General features: G+C 35.8%; 1 protein-coding gene across 6 annotated transcripts in view; it reads left to right on the forward strand.

Moving 5' to 3' along the window:
* Positions 1 to 17,110, forward strand: part of Adck5 (aarF domain containing kinase 5) — a 255,110-nt gene that overhangs the window by 223,209 nt on the left and 14,791 nt on the right. The gene's annotated exons all lie outside the window — the stretch shown is intronic.

Here is a 17,110-nt window from a genome sequence, read left to right on the forward strand (position 1 = left end):
CTCATAAGTCGAATTCGCGTAACTCAGGGTATAATTTGCATGTCATTTATATATACAAACATACAATTGGAACCAAAGGTATACAAAAACACCTATATTTTTTAAGAAATATAATCATAATTGTAGTTTTTCGTACATAAAAAAAAGAAAGTTATTTCGATGTCTATGGTTTTGTGGAATCTAATAGATTCATCTGACAGCATAATGTCTTTTTCTTGTCACTCAAAATTTCTTCATAGCAAGCTAATGATTTTTTTATTCCTTGCCTTGCGGCTACAATTCGTTCCTCATTAGAATCTATGTCCTTCAAAATCTCTAAACCTTTCTTTTATGATTGTTCTTACTGTGTATTCCTGTAGATCGAACTTCTTTGCTAGCTTGCAAATTTTCATTCTGCCTTCAAAATCCTTAATGATGGTTTTTTTTTTTTTTTAAGGGATATTACATCGCATATTGTTTCATCGCCGAATAAGAAACTCAAAGAGTTTCATGCCGAGTATAGTAAATATATAAAGTTCAGCGAGTCCAAGCATAAGCAAATACCTGGATAGTGTTACAACTGACCCTTTAGGGAGTGCAACACTGAGGCAACTCATGGTAAGGGTGGAGCAAGCTCCGATCACTATTCTTGATATTTCCCCATAATGTGAAACCCAGCTCCTAGGAGCTGTATTACTGTTCTGCATTATGAGTGAGAGAAGGTCACTACCCAGACCAATTTCAACCTTTATTGAGGTCTCATCTGTGAGTAGGTAGACCTAGAAATACCAAGTTTGTAGCAAACAGAACTTACATATACCCTACTATGAGAATTGCCAAGAAGGTGTCCTAATAAATTATTAATTATATGAAGAGCCAAAGGTTTCAATTCGGCGACATATATACTTATTTAAATTAAGGGATATTACATCCCATATTGTTTCATAGCCGAATAAGAAACTCAAAGAGTTTCATGCCGAATATAGTAAATATATAAAGTTCGGCAAGTCCAAGCGTAAGCCAATACCCAGATAGTGTTACAACTGACCCTTTAGGGAGTGCAACACTGAGGCAACTCATGGTAAGGGTGGAGCAAGCTCCGATCACTATTCTTGATATTTCCCCATAATGTGAAACCCAGCTCCTAGGAGCTGTATTACTGTGCTACATTATGAGTGAGAGAGGGTCACTACCCTGACCAGTTTCAACCTTTATTTATCAGTGAGTAGGTAGACCTAGAAATACCAAGTTTTTAGCATTATGGGGAAATATCAAGAATAGTGATTGGAGCTTGCACCACCCTTACCATGAGTTGCCTCAGTGTTGCACTCCCTAATGGGTCAGTTGTAACACTATCCAGGTATTTGCTTACGCTTTGACCCTCCAAACTTTATATATTTACTATATTCGGCATGAAACTCTGAGTTTCTTATTCGGCTATGAAACAATATGGGATGTAATATCCCTTAACTGAAATAAGTTTATATGTCACCGAATTGAAGCCTTTGGCTCTTTATGTAATTAATAATTTATTAGGACAACTTCTTGGCAATTCTCATAGTAGGATATATGTAAGTTCTGTTTGCTATAAACTTGGTATTTCTAGGTCTACCTACTCACTGATGAGACCTCAATAAAGGTTGAAACCGGTCTGGGTAGTGACCTTCTCTCACTCATAATGTAGAACAGTAATACAGCTCCTAGGAGCTGGGTTTCACATTATGGGGAAATATCAAGAATAGTGATTGGAGCTTGCTCTACCCTTACCATGAGTTGCCTTAGTGTTGCACTCCCTAAAGCAGTGTTTCTCAAAGTGTGGTATGCAGACCCAGGGGGTCCGTGAAAGGTCTTCAGGGGGTCTGTGGCAATTTTCGGCTATGCATCATTAACGCATGGAATAAAATTTAAGTTTGAGATCGTAAAACGTTCCTATTGTATCACTGAATAAGGTACAGAGACATCTGCAGGCTGTGTAATATGTTTCTCAACAAATAGTGCAATTAGAGACAACTGGGTAAAAACGGAACTAATGAATTACATGACCCCTCCCACATAAAATGCTGTATAGTAGACAATCAAAACCATATGGTGCACCGACAACATATGGTTTTGTTTGAGTGAACGTGTTAAAACTAAGAAATATATAGTGAATGTGTTTCAGATATTATATAAGGAATTCGGTTGAAGAAAATTAGCATTTCAACTGAACTGTCAGCTTGCTTTTGTCAATTAGTAGCGCCATCTTTTGTTAATACCGCACCAATCATATGGACATCTTCATAGCTTCTTTATCTCTACTGGCCTACCATTGCTGTCTGTTTCGAGTTCTGCTTTCACTAGTCATTTGTTGAAAGACTGTTCGTTAAATATGGTAATTTTTTTTTTAGCTTTCAAAAGTATGGATCACTGGTTAAAGACTGGATTTTTAAAATGTGCAAAAGAGAGGAACATAGTAGATACAAGTAGCTGTCAGCAACAAGAAAATGTTGATATTGTATCTGGATCAAGTGAAATTGATAAGTGTGTGTCGTCTGTCTGACATCTCTAAAGAACCAACTAGGAAGAAGATGAGAAAACTTCGTAAGTACGATATAAATTACTTGAAATGTGGATTTTCATGGACGGGAAATGAAGAAGAACCTATTCCATTATGTGTAATTTGCGGTGAAACTTTAGAAATTGAAAGCCTGAAACCATGTAATTTAAATCACATTTTGAATCGAAACATAATGAATGCTTGTACAAACCTGTCAAATTTTTTCAAAATAAACTAAAAAATTTAAAAGAATCTCAAATAGTGATGTCGATCGTGTCAGGAGGTGAAAACATGAAGGCTTTAGAAGCTTCATATCGTGTGTCGCTATTAATAGCAAAACGTTTTGCAGCGGAAACAATTGGTAAAACTTTGGTCAAGCCTGCAGCAAAAATAATAGCAGAAATTATGATCAGAGATAATGCAAAAAGATCTTTTGATAGGATTTGTCTTTCAAATAGTACCGTTCATCAAAGAATCACTGAAATGGCTGAAAATGTAAAACAAACATTGTTTTCCGATATACGTAAGAGTCGTGATTATGCGTTGCAGGTAGATGAATCCACCGATATTACAAATTTTGCAAATCTTCTAGTGTTCGTTAGGTATGAAAAAAATCAAAAAATTCATGACGACCTTTTATATTGCCAACCCTTGCCAGAACATACAACAGGAGAAGAAATATTCAACAGCATAAATACCTTTATGCATCAAAACAAGCTTGATTGGAAAAGTTGTGTTGGAATAAGCACGGACGGAGCGAAATCCTTGGTCGGATCTAAAAAAGGGCTTGTTTCAAGGATTCAAGCTGTTTCACCAAATGCAAAGTCGACACACTGCTGCATACACAGGGAGGCTTTGGCTACACATATGATGTCTACAGACCTAAGAAAAGTTCTTGATGAAGCTGTAAAAATCATAAATTATATTAAAGGCCGTCCTCTAAATGCCAGACTTTTCTCTCAACTTTGCAAAGAAATGGGAAGCAACTATACACAACTTCTTTTCCATACCAATGTTCGTTGTCTTTCTCGTGGAAAAGTTCTTGCTCGTTTATTTGAACTTCGGAATGAACTACAAGTTTTTCTTGATGAAACGTTTGAATTGAAAAAGTATTTACATAATTGAAAATGGCTCAGTCAATTAGCATACCTGGCAGATATATTTACTGTATTAAATAGTCTTAATTTATCTTTACAAGGCAAGAAAATTTCTATATTTCATGTCCAAGATAAAGTGAACGCCATTGGCAAAAATGAAGTTATTGCAAAAGCAGGTTGGTAATGGAGAATTTGATGCGTTTCCATCGCGTCATGAATTGCTCGCAAGTTCAAATGAACAAATTGATGATGATGTGAAAATTACTATCATGTAGCATTTAAAAAGCTTACAAATGAATCTAGAAAAGTATTTCCCTGAATTGGACATTAATATTGAGTGGATAAGATACCCCTTTAATAAAAACAAATTTATGCCAAAGGGTCTATCATCAATAGAAGAAGAACTTTTAGAACTAGCTTCTAATGGTTTCCTAAAAAATAAATACAGTGAGAATACGTTATCATCATTTTGGCTACAAATACAGAATGAATTTCCTGAATTAACAGATAAAGCTCTAAGGTTCATTTTTCTATTTCCAAGTTCATATCTGTGCAAAGTTGGATATTCGGCCCTTGTAGATATTAAGACGAAGAAGAGGAATCACATTATAGATGTCAAACCGCATCTGAGATTGAAATTAACAACTGTAGAGCCAAATTTTGCTGAAATTTTCTCTCACCATAAGCAATTTCACTCCTCTCATTGATGATAAATTATTTCAAGCAAGTAAAACTTTATAGTATCTTTATAAAGGTTGTTCTATTAAAAATAAATCATATTTTTTGTTTACATGAACATATAAATTCAAATAAAATAGATATTTAATTTTTTAATATTTTAAATTAATTTATTAATTTTAATTAATTTATCCATTTTAATTAATTAATTAGGGGTACTTGGTAATAATGAAAATTTAAGAAGGGGTCCGTGGATATCTGAAGTTTGAGAAACACTGCCCTAAAGGGTCAGTTGTAACACAATCTAGGTATTTGCTTATGCTTGTACTCACCGAACTTTATATATTTACTATATTCGGCATGAAACTCTTTGAGTTTCTTATTCGCTATGAAACAATATGGGATGTAATATCCCTTAACTTAAATAAGTTTATATGTCGCCGAATTGAAGCCTTTGTCTCTTCATATAATTAATAACGTCGAGTTTTGTTTCCAAAGTCAATGTTTTTCTTTTCTTGCTAGCAGTAGAAGAATCAGACTTGCTTCCTTTGAACGACATTATTATTTTTTATGTGATAAAATTTTTATTAAGAACATAACATTAAGCAATTGCAAGGTTTGTAGACTATAAAAATCGTGTATGAATGGAGACCGCGCAAAACACGCAGTGCTTGTTCACAGCATGTGCGACACTGGTGAATGCAGCCAGTGCTGAAAGATACACTAGTGGTGAGGCGTGAAGCAGGACGGGATATGACTGTATAATAATATAATTTTAGTATTATTTCATTTATTTGCCTTTACTTAGTCTGCATGTCAAAAATAAATAAATAAATACATTTTACTTAAATCATTCAAGCAGCCTACCTTAGTGCATCCGAGTCTGTATGGAATAAGATAGAGGCCAACAGGACAAAATATATAATTGATTGCTGCTATAGACCTTGGGGGGAAAGGAATGCAAAAGAAGTTGCAGATAGTATACCTGAGCAAATTAGTTCAGTGAGAACAGAGTGAATAAATGTTATGAGGGATTTAAACTCTGGGACATGATTTTTGAAGGGTGATTGTGATTTATGGTTGTAATTGCCATAAGGATAGCAAAGGTCATACTGTGCTATATCAAAGGTTATGGCAGTACACAAGGTAAGACAATCCCAAACATCTATGCCTGCAGCAGACATGAATGTTTGTGAGTCTGCGACCTGTTGGTAAGCTAACCACTAGGCCAACCAGGCCAGTATTTGGAAGAAAGTAAGGTTGTACAAGGAAAAAGAAATGGAATTTGAGAATGGAATGGAATAGAAATGGAATTTGAGAATGGAATGGAATAGAAATGGAATACATAATGAGAAATAATTACCTAAAATAGCATATAATGGTGAGGTTGAGATTTAAGAGTGCTTTGGCCGGTGATAGCATCATAGGACTGGAGAATAACCAAGATAGCCATTTGCTTCTGATTAGTGATCAATCTTGACCCAAAAGATGATTAAGCATGTGAAATTTTCAGTTAAGAAAGGGGAAGTTGGATCTACACATTCAGTGATTATGATATGCTCTATGCTACCTAGGAAGAAGCATAGAGCAGTGCCACTTGACATAAGAAACTGCAAGAATAGGATGTTAACAGTACATGGAAAATGACCAGAGAGGTTTAAGGAAGCACTATGAAACTGCATACCTAGGGTCAGAAGATATATCACATGCTAGTTAAATGGATGATTAGCATCATTAAGTTGAAACTGGGTGGGAAAAAATGTAGAGGAAATAGAAAAGTAATCAGCAAGTTCACGAATGCTATAAAACACTGACAAGAAGGTTATCAGTCTGATAAGGAAGGCAAAATCAGATTATGAGAGGAAATTATTTAGCAGACCAATGAAAATCTGAGAGTTTTTCCACTGTGTAATGAGTTAAAGAAAGAATGATATGGTAGGATACTGTTTATATAAAGGATTATTATATTTAATTTATATTATCCTGTATATAGAGATGATCTCTGTTCAACAATTTTTTTTTTTTTTTATTTCTGAGTGTACCTATATATTATATGCACAAGGGTTCACTCCAGTTGGTACAATGACCTCTTTTTTACTATTGCTTTCAGAATCCAAAAATCACTAACTCAAGATCAAAATACAAAATAAACACATTTAATAAAACATAACTATATATATATATATACACTTCAAACAACTTTACATAACTATAACTACAGAATTAATTGGATCCAAGGCCTTTTAAAAATAAACTTACACTTAAGACTAGACTAAACACTTCATTTTCACAATGACAAAATTGTTCATAGCCAGTTTCTCTGTCAAGGTCCTTTTCCGAAGATATATGACTTTATTCTTCATTTTACAGGATCCTTTCTCATTACTCATGTAGCACACATTAATTCTTCCCGACTCAATTCTATCTTCTCTTCAGTAGAAATAATAGTTAGATCCGGCATCCTTAAGACAGATGAAACTTCCAAATCAGAGTTTTCTCGAACATTCTTTTAGAACATAAATAGCAATTTCTTCTTTTATTCACTAATGCTTATTGACAGTCTTAATTTTCTTACACTTAAAATTCACAGTTCTATGATTCCCTTTTCGGAATCTACCACTAATCTTCCAATTAGCTTTTCCTCGAATATTCCTTTTAAAACGATCTATAGCGATATTTTCTTTTATTTATCAATACTTATTTCACTTTCAAACGTAATAGTTCCACGATTTCTTTTTTGGAATATACTATTAATTTTCTTCCAACTGTTAGATAAAAAAAAAACTTAAGTTCCTCCAAATCTAAATATCTGCCAGCCTGTGTTCTTATTTCCTTCTGAACGCTGCCTTGTTTACTCCCCGTTACTCTGATACTGAACACTGTTCTTGTGAGTTGTCCATCACACGTCAAACTTCTTGGCGAGCATGCGCACTCCATGAAAGTGGCAAGCAAGAAGTTAGGTATAATGGCTGACACGTAGATTACGTTAGCATAACGAGGATGTCTCTTCAAAACACAACACTTGATAATTTTAAACTACAATAAAATTTCTGTAAGTAATACAAATATCAAATCCAGTAAGTACATCAAATTTTTAACTGCTTTACATTTCATTTTAACAAAATAACATCAGTAATGGGCACATCGCAAGTGCCAACAATGCATGTTATGAAACCAAACTAATAAACATACTAACATAAACTATTTGTAAAAATATTCAGAATTTTTAAATTATGATTATTTTTACAATACCTTTAATGAATGCAGTTTATGAATGCATCTGTACACACTGTCTTACTCCACTGGTATATATATCCCAAAGCCTGGAAACTGGCCTATATTCAACCCATTCCTAAAAAAGGGTGACAAATCACTGCCATCTAATTACCGCCCTATCTCATTCACTTCAGTCCTATCTAAAGTGATGGAGAAAACCATCAACTCCTACTCTACCTCGAAGGTACCCAGCTATTAAGCGACCACCAGTACAGATTCCGTCAAAGCCAATCAACAGGAGATCTATTCTCATACATCACCCATCGCTGGACATATGCCATGGAGAAATTCGGCAAATCCCAAGTAGTTGCACTTGATATCTCTAAAGCCTTTGACCGGGTCTGGCACAAAGGCTTACAAAGTAAATTCCTATCATTTGGACTGTCTCAGGACTTCTGCAGATGCATTGCCAGCTATCTGTCTGGACGAACACTATATGTGATGGTAGACAGCTCCCTATCCTCTCACCATCCAACTAATGCTGGGGTCCCACAAGGTTCAGTTCTCTCACTGACCCTCTTCCTTTTATATATATCAATGACCTACTTCAGTTGACTCCTAATACACAGTTTTGCAGACGACAGCACTTTACACTCCTCCCTCTCATTTGACAAACCCTACTCTACACAGCTCACTTCAACCCACAGAACATTAACCACCACTGCCCTTAATCGTGACCTCCGAGTCATCCTCCAATGGGACTCAGATAACCTCGTCAACTTCAACGCCAGTAAAGCCCAGTTCTGTCTTATTTCTCACAAAAAAAGAACCATTTTCTCCCAGCGTTGTTTTTGATAACACTCAAATTCCCAGATAAGATGAGATTTCTCTTCTCGGAATTACCCTGAAATCAAGCCTCTCCTGGCATAAACACATCACAGTCATTTCATCCTCAGCTTCCAAAAAACTAGTTTTTCTCTTTCACTCAAGACGCTACTTCACCTCTAAACAGTTGTTAACATTATATAAATCACAAATCCACCCAGCTATCGATTATTGCTCTCACATTTGGAGTGGGGCTCCTAAATGCTCCATCAAAATGCTTGACTCAATACAGAGGAGAGAAATTAATCGATAAATGATCCATCTCACCAACTTGCTCCCCTCACTATCACATAGATGCTTGGTCTCTGTTATCTGTATGTTCTATAAATATTTCCATGGGAAATGTTCATTGGAAACAGCATCGATAATTCCCCCGCTCTGTACTAAGCTCATTGGAACACATACAGTTGCTGCCCAACATCCTTTCACAGTACATCTCGAAACCCACAGAACAAGTTTCTTTTCCTCCTCCTTCATCCTTGCTCTGCGGTACTGTGGAATAGTCTTCCCCCGATGTATTTCACGAGGAATACAACATACAGGCTTTTAAATCAAATGTAAACAAGTTTCTCCTTTCCCAACCCACTACCCATATGGTACTAACGTACTATATGTTGACCAGCCAACCTCTCGTATACGGGCCCAACATTAAAAAAAATATATAAAAAAAAAAGTTGGTAGGAATAATAGAAGCAGAAGAAATCGTTGTATTACTTATTGATCACTTTTGGATGTATCTGTGAAGCTCGATTTTATACAGTTCAAACTTCCTAACAGTGAAGCCATCCTCCTTTGTGACTTTCATGTCCACAATGCTAACTGGCTCCTCCACCCGATCGAGAAGCAGAGATATTTGCTGGTAAGTAACAATTTAAAACAAACAATTCATCTTTCAAGATCCCTGAAAATTCTCTCGAACACCTACCTAACACTCTAGATCTTTTCTTAACCAGTTCTCATTCTAGGTGCGTTGTTGAGGTGACTACCCTTCTCAGTAATTCAGATCACAATCTCATCAGTTTTATCTTTGTAGAACATCCTCCTACCAACCATTCACAACCTCATGTAGTTTGGCATTACAACAACACCAAATGGGAAAAAAAAAGACTTTGCCTGCTTTCCATTATCAGACTATTGTTGTTATTCTTCAGATCCAGTTACTTGTGATCTTGTTGCAGAAGTTATGTGTTGAAACGGAAGTTTCATTCTTCACTTTGTTTAAAATTCCCACCTATATTCAAAGCCATGGTTACATGATTTCCAGAAAGTGTGCTAAGTAGTCAAGTTTTCGATAAAAGCTTATCAAAAGTGAATCAAGACAAAGACCTCAGCTTCATTTACAGCATACACTGACACCTGCAATATTTGCAAAACCATCATCATTAAAATCTAAGGCTGACTTTGATAGGGCTAAATGTAGGAAATTTGCCAATGGGAGTTGTACCTTCTTATTCCTCATCTATGTGCTTTCACCTTTTTCATCCAAATGATGTAGCATTGCAACATCATCGAAAGATAAGGCTAACCTCCTAGTATCATCATTCTCATCCAACTGCTACGTAGATGATGGGATCACCTCCTTTACTTGAAACATTGCATCATATGCCTCTTGTAGTTTTCTGCCAGAAAAACATTCAGGTTGTTCAAGAACCTTGAACAACCTGAATACCAAAAAGGCATTGAGTTCTGATGGAATCATACAAGTTGTGCTGAAGAGATATATGCTCTTGAACTAACACAGGTTCTTTATCATCTATATGATACACTATTATCACCTGACATCGACCCTACAGCAAGGAAGCAAACCCATATATAGCCAATCCCAAAAAAAGTTTTAAATTTTCATGTGTAGGTTTCTGTGGTTAAGAAGTTAATGGAAATATTCCGGTTTTGTGACCACGTGTTTATTAGAGAACTGTTTTTAAAAAATTAAAGTACTAAAAAATAACCCGACAAGTTTCGTTAGTCGTAAGACTAACATCTTCAGGATAAAGAGAACTAACAGTTTAAAGCACAAACTATAAGAAATTATGAAAAACAAGTTCATTTGTTGGTATTATGAACATCAAAATAGTCCATTAAAAAAACTGAATAACAGATCTATACAACTGTGGAGACAATGCTATTTGTTGTCACGTTCTGTGGTTCACGCTCACTCTGTCCAAGGGCTGAAGTGGGTAAATTTTTAATAACCGATGACCAAACTTGATTTAAAATCAAACCTTGGTTTTTGTTGTGTTGCATAGGAATTTTAAATGTTTTAAGTTTCTACTATCTGAATATTGTCCTATTGCTCTAACATCAGTGTTGTATAGAGTAATGGAGAAGGTCATCAACAGTCAACTTTTTTAATGTTTGGAGAACTGTTAACTAATCACAACCATCAATAGGAATTTCATCAATCATGATCCATAGTACACCTGACTTACATCACCAACTTCTGGACACATGCCATGGAAAAGTTTGGAGAAACCTGTACTATTGCACTTAATATATGCCGACCTGGTTAGCCGAGTGGTTAGCGTATTTGCTCTCCAGCCAAAAGGCTGCGGGTTCGAATCTCGCCGTGGGCATGGATGTTGTGATTGTTTGTGAATGTACTAGTGGTGGTAGTCAGCAGTAGATGGCATTGGTGTTAGATGATGGAGGTTGGTGGAGTAGTGAGATGAGGAGTTGTAGAGTAGATGCCCTCTCTCGATGAGTCTTTGGACTCCCTGGAGGTGTGATCTAATAATAATAATAATATTTCCAAGGCATTTAATAGTGTCTTCTTAGCAAATTGCTATCTTATGATCAGCCTTTCACTATTTGCAATTGGATTGAAGTTGCTATATTTCTGTTTGGGCGTAAGGAGTGGAACTTGGGTAGAGGACCAGATGTTAAATTTTTTGAGAACTTTAGCTAACTTTGGTAAAACAGAACTGATATATATATATGGTAGGGATATGTAGCCCTTTTCATTATTTCTATCTTCAATATTGTGAGTTGGTGGATTGAATAGTGGCTTTCTAACTGTTTATTTTGAATAAACATTTTGCTGAAAGATTGTAAGAAGAAACTGAAGTTCTTTGTTGATGTTCTCTTCTACACAGAGGAAGCAGTGAGCACATTTGCCTAGCATAGAGATAATGCCAAGTTTTTGAGGCAGATAGTAATGGGACTGTGCATGGAGATATCTATTGCTGTGAGTCGGGTTTTTTTTTTTTGTAAATGGAGATCTTCAATTTTTCAGATACACAAATGAGTTTGACATCTAGGAATGGGAGAGAGCCCTCAATCTCTAATTCTGCAGCAAATTGGATTTTTGGGTGTTGACTGTTGAGATTATTATTATTATTATTACATCGCACCTCCAGGGAGTCCAAAGACTCATCGAGGGAGGGCATCTACTCTATAACTCTTCGTCCCACTACTTCACCAACCTTCATCATCTAATACCAATGCCATCTACCACCGACTACCACCACTAGTACTTTCACAGACAATCACAACATCCATGCCCATGGTGGGATTCGAACCCGCAGCCTTTGGCTGGAGAGTGGATACGCTAACCACTACCACTTGGCCAACCAGACTGGCAAAAAATTCCATTCGCCCAACGTGGGGCACAAACCCATGATCCTGAGATTAAGAGTCTCATGTTCTACCAACTGAGCTAGTCGAGCATTAATGTCGACTAGCTAAGCAACAACATCAAAAGTAGCTATAATTTCCTCTTTTTGAATGTGTAAATAAAATCTACAGAAATTTTTGAGGAAAGAGAAGGTCGAGCTGAATAAACATAGATGATCTAGGAAATTCTTTAAGGAATCAGGACTATGACTCCAGATAAGGAAAATGTCGTCTCTATATCTCTGTCACGACCTAGGTTTCACTGAGAATGAAGAGATAGCTTCTTCCTCAAAAGATTCTAAATATAAATTTGCTAGTATGGAAGAAAAAGGATTACCCATGACTAAGCCAAAGTTCTGTTTGTAAATAGTCTCTCTAAACAGGAAATAACCAGAATTAATGCAATGCTTTGATAAAGACATTACTTTTTTGATAATTTATCCTTAAAGAGAGTTAGAACTTTTAGAACTTCTTCTGTAGGCACATTTGTGAAGAGGGAAACAACATCAAAAGTAGCTATAATTTCCTCTTTTTGAATGAATGTGTAAATAAAATTACAGAATTTTTTGAGGAAAGAGAAGGTCGAGCTGAATAAACATTTTAAAGATTTGGCTAAATACTTTGAGAGCTTACACATAGGAGAATCAGTGCCTTCCACAATGGGTCTAATAGGAGTATTTTCTTTATGAATTTTTGGTAATCCATATAATCAGGAGATTAAAGGATACAGTGAATGAAAAGACAATCGAATATTTCTAGAAAACTCAATAGTGGTTCTCAGAAGATTGTTGGTACAGTTATAGATTTCACGAGTTGGATCTCTATCAAGCATAGAGTAAGTATATGTTTGTAATAATTGAAAAATATTGTTATTATATTCCTTAGTATCCAGGATGACAGGTGAGTTGCCTTTATCTGCAGGTAGAATTATTATCCCTGTTTTTTGTAGTTTTTTTATTGCTTAACGTTCTGCTGGAGAGATATTGTCTATAGAGAGATATTAGAGATATTAGTTTGCATTATTAATTATAAAAATGGATTCCATATGAAGTAAATTAGTTTCTTGAATAGGAAGGAAAGAGGTAGCCTTTTCAGTTTTTGTAAGTAACAGCTCCTTTGAAATGGATTTTAGTGACATAATGAAATTAAAGCCTTTATTAAGAATGTTGAATTGGATTTAAACGGTATTGATGCAAACACAAATTGATAAGAAAATAACTATTTATTAACTTAAAAGCTAATATTGCGCTGGTATTATATCCAGCATCTTCAGAGCACACAAACAAAGCTTGTTACAAATGCAAGACAACCACAATCCAGTGTAACTGTGGGGCTAGTATAAGTAATTGGAGCATGCAACACAAGACTAGGCAATTTGGGATTTAGCCGACCAAATTGTATTCTTATTGGTTAAACCAAAATAAAAAATGATGGTACAACATGACAAAATTTCATGCCGGCTGGGGCGTCGCCCGGTTAAACAAGGCCCCCCTTGTTTTCGCCAGGGAACCAGGGCGAACAGCGAAACGTCAGCTACTGGAACAAATCTGAAAACACACCCCAACTCAACATCACCAGAGTTAAAGATCGGTACTATCAACATAAGAAGCCTGAATGGCAAAGAAATGGAGCTAGCTGAGGAATTAGATAAGTACCAGATCGACATAATAGGGGTGACTGAAACAAAAAAGACCAAAACTGGTGAGATCTTTCTGAGCAATAAATACAAAATGTTATATTCAGGCAATAACAATCAAGGAAAAGAAGGAGTAGCCATAGTATTCAACACAAAATATGAGGCTAATCTTCTTGAATGGCAGTCAGTCTCAAGTAGAGTAATGTGGGCAAATATGAGAATGGGGAACTGGACAATGAGACTTATTTGTGCCTCTGGTCCCACAGAAGGTTCTACTAAGGTAGAAGTGGAGGAATTTTTTGAGGCTTTAGAAAAAGCAACTGACACAATGAAAAAGGAAAAGTTGGTCCTTGTTGGGGATCTAAATAGCAGAGTAGGAAATGACTGTGAGACATACAAAAATATTTTGGGAAAATTTGGAGAAAAGAGCAAAGCTAATAATAATGGCAAATATCTTGGGATTTCTGCTCAGGACATGGACTGGTTATTACTAACACCATGTTCCAACATAAAAATGTGCACAAATTCACATGGAGAGAAGAGGCTAGGAATAAGAAAAGTCTCATTGACTATGTTATTGTTGATAGTGATGTTTTCTCCCTGGTGCAGGACACCAGAGTGTACAGAGGATTTGAAATTGGAAGTGATCACTATTTAGTCTTGAGCAGGATAAAATTGAATTTCATATTGAAAAGAATAACATGTAAGAAAGTTTTAAAGCGAATAAAAGTTGAGCAGCTCTCAGATGTAAACTGTAGACTAAAATACAGAAATATTATTGAAAAGAAAATGAAAGAGTTTGAGAACAGGAATCAAACCTTGGAGATTCAGTGATGTTGATAGTGATGTTTTCTCCCTGGTGCAGGACACCAGGGAGAAAACATCTCCCTGGTGTCCTGCGGATTTGAAATTGGGATACAGAGGATTTGAAATTGGAAGTGATCACTATTTAGTCTTGAGCAGGATAAAATTGAATTTCATATTGAAAAGAATAACATGTAAGAAAGTTTTAAAGCGAATAAAAGTTGAGCAGCTCTCAGATGTAAACTGTAGACTAAAATACAGAAATATTATTGAAAAGAAAATGAAAGAGTTTGAGAACAGGAATCAAACCTTGGAGATTCAGTGGCAAACTCTGGAGGAAACATTGATTGATTCTGCCAGAGAGGCATGTGGTGAGGTTGTGTGCAAAGATAAAAAAATCAGAACTCCATGGTGGACACAGGAAGTTAAAGAGGCAGTGAAGGAAAAGAAGAAAGCATATCAAAAGTTCCTGGCAAATAAGTCAGCTTTTACTCTTACAGAATACAGAGACAAATGTAAGAAAGCTAAACAGTGTGTAAAACTAGCTAAACAAAAGTCATGGGAGGACTTTGGCAAGAATATAGAAAATAAATATCAAGAAGGTGGCAAAATATTCTGGAGGTTGTTGAAGAAGCTTAGGAATGGAGGAAAGAGTGCTGTAAAAGGAATTAGAGATGATAAAGGTGAAATGAAAACAGGAGAAAAAGATATCCTTGAAGTATGGAGTAATTACTTTGAAAAACTGCTAAATGAAACAAGCAGTGATGACAGCACAGTGATAAAAAAAACACTGACCAGGCATGCAGTTAGGAATACATATCCATACTTGAAGTAGAAAAAGCCATCAAAGGCTTGAAATGTGGAAAGGCAGCAGGAGTAGATGATATTCGACCAGAAATGCTGAAGTATGGTGGTATAAAAGTCTTACAGTGGCTGCACTGCATAGTTCAGAAAGCCTGGACAGAGGGACGAATTCCCGATGATTGGAGTAGAGCTCTCATAGTACCCATATATAAAAAGGGAAATAAAACTGAATGTGAGAATTACAGAGGTATTTCCCTACTGAGTGTTCCTGGCAAGATCTATGCAAGTATACTTGAGAAACGGTTGAGAAGAATTGTGGAAGAAAAGCTTGGTGAAGAACAAGCTGGATTCAGGCCAAATAGAGGCTGTCAGGATCAGATCTTCACTTTACGACAAATAGTCTAGAAAGCATGGGAATATAACAAAGATCTGTATTTAAGTTTTGTCGATTTGGAAAAGGCATATGACAAGGTGCCAAGAGAGAAGCTATTTAATACGCTGCAGTTATATGGTATCAATGGGGCATTATATCAAGCAATACTTAGTCTTTATTTGAGTTGTGAGTCAGCAGTTAGAATTGAAGGAAGTACAGGAAGATGGTTTAATGTTAAATCTGGTGTGAGACAAGGATGTACATTATCCCCTCTGTTATTCATTATCTATATGGATCACATTATGAAGGAATGTGGTATTAAACCTGATATCAAAATCGGAGATGTTAATGTCAGCTTTATGCGGATGATGTTATACTTCTAAATAAATCCGCTACAAGTCTGCAAGATTCTCTGACTAAATTGAATAGCTGTTGTAATAGATATGGTATGAAGGTCAGCAATAAAAAGACAAAGACAATGAAAATAGGCAGAATCATTGAAAATGTCAACTGTGTTGTGAATGGAGAACCTGTGGAACAAGTAAAACATTTCAGCTACTTAGGCACAATTTTTACTGAAGATGGTAAACTAAATATAGAAATAGACAACAGAATCAGCAAAGCTGGTATCGTGGGAAGTCAATTGAATAAATTCATATGGAATAAGAAAGAAATTAGTCGGAACACTAAATTAGCTGTATACAAGACTGTGTTCAAACCAATTTTAACTTATGGATCTGAGAGCTGGGTCAGAAGTAAAACACTAGACCAAAGACTAGAGACTGCAGATATGAGAGTCCTGAGAAAGATTAGAGGCGTGAACAGATGGCATCAATGGCAATATCATATTAAAAATATGGATATTAGGAAAGAACTTGACATTGTCAGCATCCAGGAATGCATTAGCAGAGCTAATCTCAGATGGTATGGTCACTTAAATGGAATGGGAGAGGAAAGATTAGCAAAACAAGTGTTCTCTGCCAGGTTGGCAGGAAAATGACCCAGAGGAAGACCAAGATATAGGTGGATTGATACGGTACAAAGTGCCTTAGACGATAGAAATATAAGAGCTGATAATGTTGGAGTCTTGACAAGTAACAGACTAATTTGGAGGAAAATTGTAGATAGGAAGTTAGTAATGATGTAATTTTTTCATGTAGTACTGTCATATCCTGTACACCCCTTGAGGGTACATGGCAGTAATTTATGATGATGATGATGATGATGAACACAAGACTAACGTCCTAATACAGAACCATCTAAGTATTAAAAAAAAAAAAAAAGTAGTCCAAAGTTTTGAAAAATAGTAGTCCAAATTTTGAAAAAAATAAAATAAAAATAAATAAATATTAATTTGGTGTTAGGATGACTGTCTCCCAAATCTTTGGTAGATTTATACAGCCATGCTTTAAGGTTTGGAGTATGTTTTAAGGCTTCTGTTGATTCCAGGAACAACCTCTCTGACTTGTAGAAGCTTCTGTGCATTACTC

The sequence above is a fragment of the Typopeltis vanoorti genome, chromosome 12 (assembly GCF_054136105.1).
Source record: "Typopeltis vanoorti isolate ZY-2024b chromosome 12, IOZ_Tvanoo_1.0, whole genome shotgun sequence".
NCBI lineage: Eukaryota > Metazoa > Arthropoda > Arachnida > Uropygi > Thelyphonidae > Typopeltis > Typopeltis vanoorti.